We start from the raw sequence: 11,275 nt of genomic DNA on the forward strand, positions 1-11,275 counted from the left end.
AGACTAATTAAGAAAATATTGAAATGGTTAAAAGGTGATGAGTTCTCAACTATAGTGACTATGTGAATGGAAAGGATGGTATGGTTGAATGAATAATTGAAAGATAAATGGTATGTTTAACATATATTGGATTGCTTGCCATCTGGGGAGGAGGTGGAGAAGGAGGAGAAAATCTGAAGCACAAGGCTATGCAAGGGTCAATGTTGTCAAATTATCTGTGCATATGTTTTGAAAATAAAAAGCTTTAAAAATTTAAAAAATAAAGAAAGATAAATGGTAGAGGTAGAATAGAAAAGACTTGGCAACTGATTGACTCTTACAGAGAGAGGAAGATGGTAGAATTAAGGATGGTTGTGTAGTATGAATCTGAATGACTATTAGAGTGATGATGACTTCCATAGAAATATGGAAACTGGGGGAGAGGAGAGAGATAAAAAGTCCTGTTTTAGACACAGTATCATAGACTTCCATAGAAATATGGAAACTGGGGGAGAGGAGAGAGATAAGAAGTCCTGTTTTAGACACAGTATCATAGGAACCAAAGAAGGAACCTTGGGGACCATTGAGTCCAACTCTTTCATTTTAGAGACAGATAAAACTGAGTCCCAGGATAGTTCAGTGACTTCTAAGCTGCCTTAGAAGGAAACATTCCTCCACCTCACCCCAAGGTTAATTACCTCCCAATCTTTTTTATCCAACCACGAAAACCAGACACCTAAGAATTAGAACTCAATCATTATTTATCACTAAGTCACATTCAGTTGATCATATTTTTAAAAAGGATACCTTCAAAAATCTCTCCTTCTGTTCAAAGGCTTGTGATCTATGTGTCTAGCTCAGAAGCTGGAAATAAAGGAAACTTAACTTTGCAGTGAATATTTATCTCAGACTTGTGTTTGTTGTTGTTATTCTGTCTTCTAATAGTCTATTAGCTGTTATGCTGCCTGTGTACTATGCAATCACAGGGAACACCAGCAGACTCCCATCACCAGGTGCTTAGACTGCAACTTTCCAGGAAGTTGGCAATTTTTCCAGGCTCAGCTCCCTCCCCATCTTCTCCTAGAGCAGCAGCACAGCATGGGAGCTGGGGAACTATACAGAAAGCCTGAGGTTTATGATGTGCTCTACCCAGTATGGGGTGATCAAGTGCTTGAGGTGATGAGAAAAATAAGGAGGGGAGGGGGAAATGGTCCCCCCTCCATTAGGGAAAAAAATAAGAGTTCTCCAGAAATAATGGTTCATACCTTTCTCCTTCCTCCTAAAATCAAAGCTAAAAAGAGAGTTCTGGAGAAAAAGGTGGTAAGCCAGAGGAAGAAGTAGGAAGGTATAATAATAATTCCTTAGCCAAAATTCAGTAGCTGACTATTGTAAATTCACGGTGCAAGCCCAGTATCTAGGCAACTAAGCAGCTGGGTATATAAAGAAAGAGGGCCATAGGCCCAGGAAATTAGTAGCATTAGCCTGGGTGTACCACCTCCACTCAAGCATGTGGCTCTTCAACTAGGTACCCTCACACCAAGCCCTCCCTTTGATCTCAGGCATCTATCTTCCCCAGAAACTGATTTGCATTTCAAGAAGTCTGCTTACTGTCTTCTCTGGCTTCATTTCCTGTCCACGTCATTTGGTGGCCCACAAACAAAACAGATCTTTGCCTGACTTGATATTGTTTCCCTAAATGGCTGATCTGGTTTTGGGACAGTGAGTATGTTCCAGGCAAGGGACTGTCTGTCAATTCTGTCATGCTTTAAGGCTGAACAATTAATTGAAGATGAGAAGAAGGAGGAGGGATTGACATGTCACCAACAAGACAAAAATGAGGCTCCCATTGTTTTCGTGTGTGTGTGTGTGTGTGTGTGTGTGTGTGAAAGGCTTTATTCATTCTAAAGTGACAACTGGCAGGTGTTTGCCATATGTGCTCTTCCAAACATGGGACAGTAGAACTCTTGAGTTGGATTCTGTTCTGCTGGTTGTTGATGGAGTGTCATGGAATGTGTGAACCAAAAATGGTACTGAAAACAACAACAACAGCAAAGTTTATCACTCAAGATGTCACTGAATTATTTTGAAAGGATTGCTCCAACTGTTAGAATGCTTTGGAATATCTCAACTTAGGAATAGTCCCATAAAAAGCCAATGATTTATACCCAGAATATTTCTGTGTAGATTGCCCTATTTTTCTACCTAATATTTCTGATATGACCCCAAATTCCACTTTGCAACTAAAAATATATTGGCACTATATGTATATAATACATTTTTTAATTTTTAAACTTTTCAAACTTTTTCTGGCTTTTATATGTTGTCTGTGGCTTTAGAAAAACTCTCCCCAAATTCCCTTTAATTTCTATGCCAATCGATGATATATCAGAACCACAATGGAAAAAGTTGAGATGTGGAAGGAATAACTGTAGTCCTAACTGATGAACTATAAATCATTTAAGCAATATAATCAATACATGGATATTGTGCAGGTTAATTAATCATAACTCTCATTCTAATTAATTATCAAAACTAATTTAAACATTCCTATTCCACTCAATTCACTATCACTGATCTCCATTAAACTGAGTAGAGATTAAAAAATTATGGTCACACTCATCACTTTTTTTCTCCAAACCTAACCCCCATCCCAGGACATTATAGCTCACAAAATATTTTAGCCTCACCTTTGACCCCACTTTTCTATTCCATCCCCAGCTCATGCTAACTTTCCCCACTTTGAAGATCATTTAGCACAGATGATCTTAACCTGGGATTTTCAAATGTGATTTTTAAAAACTGTTTTGATGACTGCATGTCAATATAATTGAATTGTTTTGTAGTCTCACATATTTTATTTTTAAAAATATAATTCTGAGGAGGTCCATAAACTTCATCAGATTGGCTGAGGTCCAAGCTTCTACTATGGGCCCGGCACTGTGCTGAGTTCTGGGATACAAAAAAAGGCAAAAGACAATTCCCTGTATTCCAGGAGTTCACAGTCTTATGAAGGATCTTATTGTTATTTAGTTTACATGTATGTGTGTTTGTATATTCGTGTATATATACATATATATCCATACACACTTACATGCATTATGAAGATATAGATATATTGATCAGAGATGTATTTTCATTGCCATAAGGAGTTCCCAGGGAGGAACTTCTTATCAGAGCAGATGGACATAACTTCTAGAATTTCATAGCCTTGGAGAGTTGTCTGGGCAATTAAAAAGTGGTTAAAACATGTAGGATCATCCATTTGGGATGTGTCAGGATGGAGGGCTTAAATCCAGGTTTTCTTGGCTCTGAGGACAGTTCTCTTCACACCATGATGCCTCTCTGTTTAAATAATACTCTTTAATTAAATTATCTATTTTTCTATATCTTTCTGTTCCTCTTTTTTTTAATAGGCAATTGGAGTTATGTGGATTGGCCAGGGTCACACAACCAAGTAAGTGTTAAGTGTCTGAGGCTGGATTTGAACTCAGGTCTTCCTGACTTTAGGTCCAACACTCTATCTACTGAGCCACCTAGCTGCACCCCTCCCCTCTTCTTGCAAAAGGTTTAACTGAGAATACCTGTATTGTACTTCCCTCCCAAACTGTCAGTATGTAGTAGGAGCTTTTATAAATGGCTAATAAATTGTTCAGTTAACTCAATTACATCATGTATGCAAGGTAAACACTTTATAAATTATCTTTCTAAAAAAAGGAGAGAGAGAAAGACAGACAGAGAGAATACTTGGGTTAGAGTCCTGATTTTGAGACTCTTTTGGGGACCTTTTGCAATTTATTTCTTGAGATGTAGCACATGATATGGTAGCATTGGACTTGGGCCTGAATCTTGTGTGAATTGTTTGATAACTTTGTGACACTGAAATTCCATCTCTCTGGAATTCATTCTCTTATCTACAAAATGAGGGCATTGGATTCAATTTCTAAAGTCCTTCTCAGCCCTGTGATACTGTGTGACCTACAGATTTTCTCATAACCTCTATGAGCCTCAGTTTCCCCATCTGTGAGATGAGGGAGTTGGACTCAATCTCTAAGGTCCTTCCAGCTATAAGTCTGATCCTCTGATCGTCTATGAGCTTTGGTTTCTTTGTTTATAAAACATAAGAGAAGTGGACTAGATAATATTCAAGATCTAATAAAATTCTGTGAATCTATGGATAAGTTCTCTAGATAGATTTCACCCTTTATCATAAGCTTTTCTTTTTTCCAGAAGAACTACCATTAGTTCATATAGGGCCATGATATCCCATTGAATAGTCAAGTTTCTTTGAGGATGTTAGAATTGTTGCAACCACAAGAAAAGGGAGAACTCTGTTACTCATTAAAAACCCCAAGAAGAAGCAAATAATAGGAATCAATAGTTCATTCTTGGCATAAAGCTTTGGAGCTAAAACCAGCATTGACTTGGTCTATTTATTAACAATAGAAAGTGGTGATAAGATGATGGGAAAGGCTGGCCACAGGAAATAATTCCATTAGAAGAAGAATGTGAAGGGTTCCATAAGACCTGAAAGACACGCAGTCCTAGGACAATGCCATGAAATTCAGTATTCAATTGTAAACCCAAATATATTAGGATTGAAATGTTTTATGACAGGTACCAAAAGAGAGATATACAATTTGGAAAAAAGGCTAAGAAAATAAGAAACATCATTAATTCTGGGCCTTTTTCCAATAGGCTGGCTATTTATTGTCTACCATTCCCAGAGGAGTTACACAGTAAACATGGTGTATCACTATGAAAGATGGTTTCATCCAAAACTATAGTAAATAAGATTTTCAGTAAAGCATTCCTGAATCCCTATAATAATGGGCACATTCTCCCACAAACATACATACCCTCTGTAGGAGAGTGATCATATATAGATATCACCCATGAGAGACCTCTATTCAAAAGGCTGAAAACTAACATCTTCAATGCTACAGAACCCATGATATCTTTTGATAATATCATCAAAATGCTCTCAGTAGTCCTGATCATTGGATCCATTGCTCCAAAGGACTCATTAGATTGCTTTTGAGCATTTATTCCTCTGCTGACCTTAGGTGTTTATCTCTTAAAGGCCAGCTTAACCAGTTCCACGTCAATATGCTAAGGTTCATGTAAAAACCTCTCTCTGATAAGGGCAACTAGTAGTTCTTAATTTATAATAAATTAAGACTCTGCTAATAAAAGCCAGAGTGCCCCTAGTCTATTATTCAATCCATCCCTTATATCTAATCCTAAAGATTAAAGCCTTTATTTTTTATATATAGTTAGGTTCAACCAATCAGACCTATTCAAAATATCTTCTAGACTTAGCCCCAAGTGAATACAGGCTGAATAAAAGTTAGGCTAAGAAGGAAATATAATGTTTTCTACCCGTCTACCCTGAGTTCATTATGCGTGTCTATCAATAGCAATGTCTGAGTGCTATCAGATTTTATTTTAGTTAAAATAACAATAAAACCAACCTCAATCTCCCTTACCAACCAAAGTAAATTTTCCTTGCAATCCAGTCTAGATAATAAATCTCTGTGGAGACTAAAAGCTCCCACTCCATAAAGATCAACATCAACAATATTACCATAGTATATTATCAATAATTAAATGATGGTGGTAATAATAGAGAGGTTGGCTCTGCTATTAATTCCCTATATGATCTTGGTTAATTCTTCTTGCCTCTCGGGGTATCAGTTTCCTCTTCTATGAAATGAAGGAGTTGAGAGCCTAGGGTCCCCTTCAATTCTAGCCCTATGAGCCTATGAAATACGGGAGTGTTAAATACCAAGAAAGTTTCAAAAATCATAGGATCAAATTTAGAATTGAATGGGATTTCAGAGACTATCCAGTCCAACCCCCTAATTTTACGGGAGAGGAAACTGATCCCCAAGTCACACCAGAATTGAATGGTAGAGCTAGGATTCAATCTCCCACCTTCTGACCCCAATTCAGTCCCCTCTATATCCCATGCTGATAATTAAAAAGAACAGCCTTTCTATTTTTACGCGTCTTAAAATTCATCATAACTGAATCAGAAGGGAAAAGCAATAGATGTCTAGAGTGTGACGAAGTTTGTTGAGAAAAAGCAGGACTTAGCAAGAAAAGACATCATTCACTGCTTATCATTTTGTCCAGGGCTCACCCTGTTTACTTTCCACCTCTCCTATAACTAGGCAAATCAAGTTTGTGCCAATGTATTTTAGAGTTCACTTGAGGCTGAGCACCACTTTCAGGAAACACTTATTACAACAGATGTGATTAATTCAGAATAAAGGAGAAAAGAAGGTTCAGTGTAGGAATTGAGATTGAACAGGGCCCTAAGAAACAAAAAAGACTAGCAAAGAAATGGAGACATGGACTGAGACCCAGAGAGACAAAGAAAAGCATTAGCTTTCCCAATGACAGTTGAGAAGGAAAAAAGGTAGAGGGACAAGTTAGGAAAAGCATTGAATTGGAAGACAGGGACCTGGCTTCAAATCCCTGCCTTGCCACTTGTTATCTGGATAATCTTGGCTTAATCTTTTGGGAAGTATTTTTGTTTTATAGATGAGGAGACTTAACCATGAATACACATCCAATTTCATCATTCAATTGTTTTTAATGAACCTGACACTGTGATTCCATTTGGGATTTTCTTGGCAAAGATATTGGAGTGTTTATTTTCTTCTCCAGCTCATTTTACAAGTGAGGAAACTGAAGCAAATAGTATGAAGTGACTTACTGATCTATCTTGGGGATAGATTTGAATGCTCATAGATGAACCTTCCTTACTCCAGGTTCTGCACTCTATTCACAGCACCATCTAGCTGCCCCATTTCTACTCATAGCCCATTCTTTTCTGTAAGCCTCAGGAGGATGGTCTTTTTGTGCTAGCTTTGTCACATGAGATGCCCATTAAAGAATATAATTAAAGCAAGACAGATTTATATAGAAGCATCTGTGTATTGCTGGAGGCCTGTCTATAATGTGCAGCTCCAAGATGAAAAGACTCCAGCCTTATAGAATAATCACCCTAAAGCATTTTCCACACAAGTGTCACTATAGAAACTTGAAACTCAGACACCCCCAACAGGATTCTTGGAAGTTAAAGATTTGCCCACAGACTGGCTTCCAGCTGCAAATTTGCTAGCTTGCTCAAAACCTGAGGAGTTGAACAAGAAGTTTGTTCCAGCTCTTTGGAGGGGAAAGGGCTTACAGTGGTAGAATTCTAGGAAGAGTTTGGATTTATATATTATTTTAATCTCCATAGGCTTCAGTCACTTCATCTGTAAAAAGAGGGTATTAAGGTCTCCAATGTCCTTTTATGACCCAAATGATGCCATAAGTTTCACTGAAAGAAAGTTGGAAACTAGGGCAGGACTTCTTAAACTTTTCTTACTAGTGACCCATTTTTGCCTGAGAAATTTTTATGTAACTCTGGGTATAGAGATAGATAAAATAGATATACAAATCAAACATTTATTGATAATTCATAATTTCATGACCCCCCACATTCCATATGAGGTCACAACTCTTAGTTTAAGAAGTTTTGATTTAGGAAAAGTAACATATGTTCAAATCCCATCTCTAATATTTACTACTTGTACAAGTCCACTTGGATCTCAGTTTCCTTATTTTTAAAATGAGAAGATTGGACTACATGGCCTCTAAGGTTTTTTCCAGCTCTCTGTTGAAAGGAGAGAGGGAAGATGCTTGAATGTGTCTATACTGCTCATTAAAGATGACCTGGGCAATTCATTTGAATCCAACAAACATTTACCAAACAACCTCTGTGGGCTTGGTACAGGAGTTACAAAGAAAATAAAATTTAAAACAGTCCATCCCTTCTTTATTTTACTACTTATATTATAGGACTGAATCAGGTAATATATATAAAACACTTCTCAAATCTTAAAACACTATATAAATGCTAGTTTGGGTTATTATTGTTGTTATTATTATTATTTTATAGAAGGGAATATAGGTAGCTAGATAAGTAGATACCAAATAGTGGGAAGTAGAATGGCTCGTGGCTAGAGAGCCCATTTCTACAATTATGCAGTCTTGGGTTCAAATTCTACCTTTGAACAATGTTGGTTTTGTGACGCTATACAAACTTAAACACACAATGACCACTCTCAAAGAGGGCAGTTCTTAAAGGGAAAGGAGAAATGCATACCTTAGTTTTTATTGTTAAAAATTAACTTTTAATTTTTTAATTTTAAATGTAAATTTAAAAAATTTAAATGTTAATGACCATATTTCTTTTTTTTTAATAGCCTTTTATTTACAGATTATATGCATGGGTAATTTTACAGCATTAACAATTGCCAAACCTCTTGTTCCAATTTTTCACCTCTTACCCCCCCACCCTCTCCCCCAGATGGCAGGATGACCAGTAGATGTTAAATATATTAAAGTATAAATTAGATACACAATAAGTATACATGACCAAACCATTATTTTGCTGTACAAAAAGAATCAGACTCTGAAATATTGTACAATTAGCTTGTGAAGGAAATCAAAAATGCAGGTGGGCATAAATATAGGGATTGGGAATTCAATGTAATGGTTTTTAGTCATCACCCAGAGTTCTTTCTCTGGGCGTAGCTGGTTCAGTTCATTACTGCTCCATTGGAAATGATTTGGTTGATCTCGTTGCTGAGGATGGCCAGGTCCATCAGAACTGGGATGACCATATTTCAAAAGAATTGGTTTCTTTTGAAATCCTAGGCATTAAAAAATGCAATTCTGAGGAGTTCATAGTCTTCATCAGAGTGCCAAAGAGGTCCATGACCCTGCTTAAGATGATTAGTGCAAATAAGGAGCCCATCTTCATTGGCTCTTATCTCTACCAAAGAAAATGTTTCTATTCTATAAGATGGCCTGAACAAGGAGACAGAAAGGAAAACCAGAAAAGGTCTTGTAATGCTTAAGAAAAGAAAAGAAATAAAAATCAAGCAAAGGGGAATGGGAAGGAATAGGGAAGGGAAATGAGAATGGGAAGGGGAAAGGAAAAAGAAGGAAAAGGAAGGGGAAAGGGAAGGGAAATGAAGGGGAAAGGGAAGGGAAAGGGAAAAGAATGAAAAGAAGAAGGGGAAGGGGAAGGAAGGAGAAGGGGAAAGAAAAGGTGAAGGAAGGAAAAGGAAGAGAAGGGGAAAGAAGGGGGATGGAAAGGGAAAGAAAAGGAAGGGGAAGAGGAAAGGGAAGGAAAAGAAAGGAGAAGGAAGGGAAAGGGGAAGGAAAAGGAAAAGGGAAGGGAAGAAAAGGGGGAAAGAATGGAAAGAATCAGGAGGAGAAGAAGAAGGAAGGGAAAGGGGGCAGGAAAGAAAGGGAAGAGAAGAAAACAGAATGGAAGGGGAAGTTTTGAAGAAAGTTGGGAACCGAAAGAGATGAGGAAAGAATAGATTCCTAGCTCCCTTCCTCACTTCACTTTAAAGATAGGGAAACTGAGGCCCAGAGAGAGGTGAAATGAAAACCCATGGGCACATAAGTGGTAACTGGTAAGGTGAGAATTAAAACCCATGTTCTATGATTCTAAATTCATGGCACCACAATGTGGTTTTAACCTCTCTCTATATATATGAATCTGATTTGATTATCCTAAACCAGAATTAGAATATGAATAATGTAATGTGTATATTCCTGTATGTGTTGGGGTGGGGAAAGTAAGGGACTGGGTAGAAGAGGAATGGAAGAAGGACTTAATTCCTATCATACAGAATTGCTGCCAAATTGCCTGAAGCTTTTTTTCTGGAGAAAATGAGTTTGCAGCAGGTGGAACTGGGAATTGCTGTCAGGGAAGGGCCACTTGCTGGATTGTTAGAATGAGTACATTTTATTTGCTGTACTTGACGATTTACAACCTTTTTCTGTTTCTTATGGCCTAAAGTCCTAAGCCTCCCACAGTGATGCTATCATTGGAGTGATCAAAAACTCAGCATTCGGAGTCAAGAGACCTTGGTTCAAATACTGGTTTTGTTGCTAACTGTGGAATCTCAGATGAGACACTTTCCCTTAAAGACCTCATTTTCCTCTTTTGTAAAATTAAGGAGTTGGCCTATGTTGTTATTCTTCAATCATTCCAATAATGTGTGATTCTTTGTGATACCATTCGGGGTTTTCTTGGCAAGGATACCAGAGTGGTTTGCTATTTCCTTCTCCAGATCATTTAACCAATGAAGAAACTGACGCAAACTGGGTGAAATGACTTGCCTAGATTCATACAGTTAAGTGTCTGAGACTGAATTTGAACTGAAATTGGCCTTAGATTGCCAAATCTATTATCAATAAATAATAAAAGATTCAAATTCCATGAAAGAAATAATAATTTCTCACATTTACATAGTGTTTTTACAACAGCTTTTTATTTTCCAAATACATGCAAAGATAGTTATCAGCATTCACCCGTGCAAAACCTTGTGTTCCAAATTTTTTTCCCTCCCTTTCCTCCTCCCACTCCTTTCCCCCAGACAGCAAGTAATCAATATATGTTAAACATGTGCAATTCTTCTATACATATTTCCACAATTATCATACTGCACAAGAAAAATCAAATGAAAAAAATTTTTAAATGAGAAAGAAAAGCAAGGAAACAACAACAAAAAAGGTGAAAATACTATGATGTGATCCATACTCAATTCCCACAGTCCTCTCTCTGGATGCAGATGGCTCTCTCCATCATAAGACTATTGAAATTGGCCTTCTTTTTGAAATGAGTTCCATTCATCAGAGTTTACATAGTGTTTTAACATGTGCAATCAGTTAATAGGCATTTATTAAGTGTGTACTATGTACTAGGCACTATGCTAAACACTGGAAAATTTTTTTAAAAAGACAAAAAATGTTCCTGCCCTGAAAGAGCTCACAATCTAATAGACAAGACAACATGAAAACTTTCACCAACAATTACAGGGTTTGTCGGTGTATGTGATATTATACACTTATTGTCTCACACTTCATTTTACAGATGAAGAAACAGTTTCAGTAAAGATGAAAGTAATTTTATAATTAAACTCTAGCCTTTTCCCCCTCTTTGATCTATTTATCATTATATCCTAGCCCTTATCTCTATGGACTCTAAAATTGATATGTTAATAAATAGCTATGCATTGGGGACCTGGGAAATCTTTTGTGTGAGAGCTTCCTCCTCCAAGTCTGATCACTACCTATATAGAAGGTGTCCCAAAAGTCTTAATGCAGTTCTAAGCTATTTTCTGACTTTTGAGAGACACCCTTACCTTAAGGTGTGAGAGTTTCCTGAAGTTAAATGACCTATCTATGGTCATAGGATGCGTCATTGAAAGAATCTGATCTC

Source organism: Sarcophilus harrisii, chromosome 5, assembly GCF_902635505.1.
Source record: "Sarcophilus harrisii chromosome 5, mSarHar1.11, whole genome shotgun sequence".
Taxonomy (NCBI): Eukaryota; Metazoa; Chordata; class Mammalia; order Dasyuromorphia; family Dasyuridae; genus Sarcophilus; species Sarcophilus harrisii.